The sequence below is a fragment of the Nematolebias whitei genome, chromosome 14 (genome assembly GCF_014905685.2).
Source record: "Nematolebias whitei isolate Nwh7 chromosome 14, NemWhi1, whole genome shotgun sequence".
Classification (NCBI taxonomy): domain Eukaryota; kingdom Metazoa; phylum Chordata; class Actinopteri; order Cyprinodontiformes; family Rivulidae; genus Nematolebias; species Nematolebias whitei.
The window spans coordinates 22,189,382-22,194,830 of record NC_056511.1 but is presented as its reverse complement, the minus strand read 5'-3'; positions in this window follow the sequence as shown (position 1 = coordinate 22,194,830).

Sequence of the window (5,449 nt, the reverse complement as noted above, 5' to 3'; positions counted from 1 at the left end):
GTGTGTGTGTGTGTGTGTGTGTGTGTGTGTGTGTGTGTGTGTGTGTGCGTGTGTGTCTGTGTACAGTGACTGATGGCTGATGAACTGCAGATGAGATTCCTGAGGGTTTAGGTTCCCAGTAGACTTTGCTTCCTGTCCATCCTCCCACCCCCAGTTCAGTGTGGGAAAACGCACACACTTTCATATTTTCAAAGAAGTGAATTACTGTGTGGCACCTGGATTACAGAAGTTCATCATGCTCTTGGATTTACAGGTGCAGCTCACAGAAGTAGAATATTGTGAAATAATTTAAAAAAAAATCTTCATTTCAGAAAGTGAAACTCATTTATTACATAGATTCATTACACACAGAGTGAAATATTTCAAGCCTTTATTTTTTGTAATTTTGATGATTATTTTGATGATTATTACTTACAAATAATGAAAAAACAAAATTCATTGTTTCAGAAAATGAAAATATTCCACAGCCAGCTTTTGGTACCTTTATCAGTGTGGGCAGGAGCCAAGTCCTGCTGGAAAATAAAATCAGTATCTCCATAAAGCTCATCAGCAGAAGGAAGTATGAAGTCTCTAAAATGTCCTGGTAGATGCTGCGTTGACTGTGGACTTCAGAAAACACAGTGGACCAACACCAGCAGAGGACACGGCACCAAACCATCACTGACTGGAAACTTCACTCTGGACTTCAAGCAACGTGGATTCTGGGCCTCTACACTCTTCCTCCAGACTCTGGGACCTCGATTTCCAAATGACATGCGAAATGTACTTTAATCTGAAAAGAGGACGTTGGACCACTGATCAACAATCCAGTTCTTTTTCTCCTCAGTAGGTAAGATGCTTCTGTTTACAGGTCCCTCTTGTAAGAGTCCTTGTGGCTCAATGAGGCTAGCCTGTATAAATAAAGGTTGAATGAATGAATGATGTTGTCTCTTGTTCAGGAGTGGCTTGACTTGAAGAATGCAACATTTGTAGCCCATGTTTTGGAGTTAATTAGATGATTAATAATCATGATTATTGATTAATACTAAACTAATTATTAGTTATAATTCTCTTGAGTCATTGGTCCTCAGTCTTTCTCATCCAAAATGGAAATTGTTGGTTACGTACTGTAGCCCCCGATTCTATGAGTATAGTTGCAGACCTTTAAGGCGATCACTAGTGGGTTTACCCCTCGTGTGCAGCAGCACTGAAAACTTTAAGCCACGCCCACCTGCTGTGTGGGCCCCACTCCGTTTGTATAAATTGCCATGAGACCGGGGATTGGCTCCCCTTTTTTCTTCAGCCAGCAAGTAAGCACATAAGAAAACTAAAGAGCAGAAGCTGTCCAGCAGAGCCTCAGCTCCGACCTGAACGCCATCTGGGCAGGCTACTGCCTCAAAAGAGAACACGCATGTTGAGCCCTGACACCGCAGGCTTCCTGCATGTGCTGCAAGCTTCACCCACGTGAGGATAAACAACACCGGGCGGCCATTTTGCTTCAGGAGAAGAACCTTTCCAGCTTCCAGAAAGCTACCCACTGGACAAGGTTCTCAATTTTTTCGACGGAGGCAGGGTTCAAACATTTCTGCCTCCAGCAAGGAGTCAGTTAAAAGTTTCACTCCCCCCCTCTCAGACAGGAGGGCTGGAGACACAGCTGCCTTCGACAGGTGGACTTCTAGCGTGCTTGTGCATGCTATGCCTGAAATAATTCAGAGAGCGGCGAACACTAAAGACCTGACTGTGCCGGAGCCGCTAGCTCCGATGCCTCTAGACAACTTGGCAGGGAAGTTTGCCGGCCCGCCTACTGGCCACCGAGACCTGATCTGGCCTTGTTCCAGCCACGAGGCTGTACATGTCTGGAGCAGCAGCTGATCATGAAGCTGAGAGCGCTCGTGTCCACCTACGTACCCATCACAAAGGTAGAAGGGGCCCATTGACAAGAGGCCCTCACCTGTCCCTCCACTAGAACCAAGCCTGATTGCTGTTTTTGGGGTCAGAATGTGCCGGCAGGTCGGATGACGGCCTGTGCCCCTGTCCCACAACGATCAGCTCACGGCCAGACTCAATGAGCGAGCGCACCAGTGCACGTCTCAGTCAGCTGCAGTGACCAGCAACATGGCCTTGCTAGTTTTTAGCACTTCTAGAAAACTAAAGAGCTGGAATCCCCCACCAGATATCCAAGAGTGCTGCAATGCTGCAGACACCATTCTGAACCTGTGTGCAGCCCAATCTGTGTGCACCGCATGCATGCTAACCTCCGCCTCTCGTCTTCCATTCCTGAGGAGACGAGGAAAGAGTTGCTGGAGGGCCAATTAGACTGTTCAGTCCCCTTTTCCAATCAGTATTGGAGCACACGCAGCCCTCTTTAGACATGCTGGAACAGGTCCGAAAGCATGTGGTTCAGCCAGTTGGGCACCTGTACCTTCCATCCTCCTGGAAGCTGGTGTTTACATATGTAGGTAAATGTAGATGTTTAACAACCCGTTAACATACACCAGAATGATGGAAAAGGCATCTACTTTATGCAAACATTTCTGGGGGAGGACCCTCAGACACCCCCACCAGTGTATCCCCCCACATTACAAATGATTTTGACGCCAGTGCTGGTAAGACAGTGATCAGTGTTTAAACAGTCTATGTTCACCAACATTTTCACTGCACAGAACATCTGTGTGTTGATGTTGGGAAATGGCTCCAACCTCCTACTCTGAGCCGTTAACCTCCAACTCTAAGGTCGTTTTCACACCAGATAGTCCGGTAGACTCGGTTCGGGACCAATATTCATGAGCTTTTGTTTACATTTGAGCTGGTGAGTTTGCATTCACACTGCTCTGTGCAGTTGAGTCAACCTGTTGAACCAACCTGTTCCCCCGCTCACCTGTGGGGGCGCTGCACCAAAAACTACTGAAAGAAACAACACAAAAACCTCTGAAGACACGTCTTCTTCTTCTTCTGTAAATAAAAATAAAAACGAAGTGGCATCAAGTTTTAGCAGTTTTAGGAGTTATATTTTGTCATTTTTCAAAAATGGACTTAGCATGAGCAGAAGATGAGACAGAAGACCATGGAGAATATTGTTTTTCCACACAAGGCAGCTGACGGCTCCATATAAGGTCAGAGAAATGTGTGTTTGTTTACCCTGCGGAGCGGGGCTCGGTCTGTTTACATTTACACTGTACTCGAACCGTGCTGGAGTTCTCTTCTACCAGACCTAGACCTAGGTTTTAGCCCGGGCCAGAGTTTGCCTTTTTGTTCCGTGACAGAGTTCAATGGTGCGTTCACATCTCCCTAAATGAACCTGACTTTCTAGAAAAATGAGCTAGAGTTCAATTAAAGCGGACTAAACAGGGCTGATGTGAATGCACCCTAAAAGTTATTGAGAAGACTGCAACTAATCTGTTAGCGCTCAGAGCAATAGGATGAATCTCAGCTACTGACATGATAAAATTCAGATTGATGATTGAAATATTGAGTGAGTTAAAGCCATTTTTGTGAAAGTCAGGATGGGTTTTCTGTGGCGGCCATCTTGAATTGAGTTAATTCCAAAAGTTACTTGTGCAGTGGTGCTTGAAAGTTTGTGAAGTCTTTATAATTTTCTGTATTTCTTCATAAATATGACATGAGATGTGGAAAGACCTGAAGCGAGCATTTAATGTGAGGAAACCACCATCATCCCAGAGTTGAAGCTGTTCTGTACAGAAGAATGGACTAAAATTCCTCCTGGTGTGCAGGACTGATAACAGTTACTGGAAACATTTAGTTTCAGTTATTGTTGCATGGGGGGTCACACCAGACACCAAAAGCAAAGGTTCACATACTTTTACTACTCACAAATATGTATTGGATCATTTACCTCAATAAATAAATGACCAAGTATAATATTTTGTCTCATTTGTTGAACTGGGTTCTCTCTTTATCTACTTTTAGGACTGTGTGAAAATCTGATGATGTTTTAGGTCAAATTTATGAAGAAATTTAGAACATTATAAAGTGTTCGCCAACTTTTAAGCACCACTCTAGATGATTATTTAATGATTTACAGTTTCAATTAAATATATCCAGTGATTGACAAGATATTTTTGTAACAAACAGACAAGCACACACAGAGACGTGTTCAGGTTGTGACCAAAACCATCCTAAAAGTTTTTGCTCTTCACAAGCACAATTTGTGTTGTACAGTCCTGGCTGTAAGGGTCCAAACACGGAAAAATGGCACAAGTTGTTCAAACTTCCTCCTGAGAGTCAAACAGAGCAAGGAGCTGGATGTAAACACTGTCAGCCCAAACATGCACACTCCTCCTGTTACTGTGCACTGCACCAGCACAGTTCATTGTTGATCTATGTGTTTGTGTGTGCTGTGGCCTGAAAGAAAAGTGTAAAAGATACTCTGACACGATGTTTTCATTCAGGCAGCTGTAGTGAGAATTTATTTACAATTCAAAATATTTAAATAGGAACAAAGAATAACTTTTCTCTTTAAATCAAATAAAATATAGCAGTTAAAGAACTAAAATATATCTATAAAATAAATTATTTCACATCTGTCGCACATACTGTTTCTTATATTCTAATTTAAATTAAAATAAAAGTAGAAGTCTCATTTTTCAGTCCTTGAATGTACAAATACAGTAGTCCCTCGCTACTTGGCGGTTTGTTCTATTTCGTGTAGGCTTCGCCCTTTAAGAGCTGTCGCTTAGTGGGTCTATCCCGTTATGCGGAGCATTTGCACTGAAAAATTTAGTCCATGCCCACCTGCTGCGTGGGCCCCACCCGGTCCGTATAAATTACATTAAGAGCGGGAAATTGGCTCCCATTTTTTCTTCAGCGAGCTAATAGCACTGTCAGAAGAACAAAGAAGGAAAATTGTGTGGATGACCAACCTTTGTTAAGGATGCTTGGCCCGGCAGTCGACCTCCGGTCGTCCGGTGAGTTCTCCTCCCCGAGGAGAAGCTGACGAGCAGTCTTATTTCAAGGTAAGCGCCGAGGAATATTTCTCAGTGACAGGTCACTACACGCTGGAGAACGCCATTCTGTATTTTTCCTCTTATCGCCGACCCTTGGAGCGAATCGGATGGTTCCTCCGGGACAGGCGCGTTCAGCTGCAGCCCCCCGCTGCTCATTCCCTCCTGGAGAGCGTAGTGTCGGTGGAGGGGGGCTGAGTGAATGCTCACCCCATCCCACCTCGTTTCTCATCGGCGATCACGCCGCTCCCGGCCGACGGCGCCCTCAGGGGTTGGCCGGCGTAACCCAGGAGGCGGCTGACATGAAGGGACCCTTTTTACGTCCTACGCCTTTCCCGCCAGTTCTGATGATCTGGCGGGAAGGTTGTTTACTGGGTTTCATTCCGGCTCACCGTCTTGATCCATATGGCCTTGTGTTCCCAACAGGACGTCCTACGGGCGAGGCCACAGACGGGTTTTTTCCTGGTAGATTGGGGGAGCCGGTCTCCACAGTCCGCACCCATCTCCAG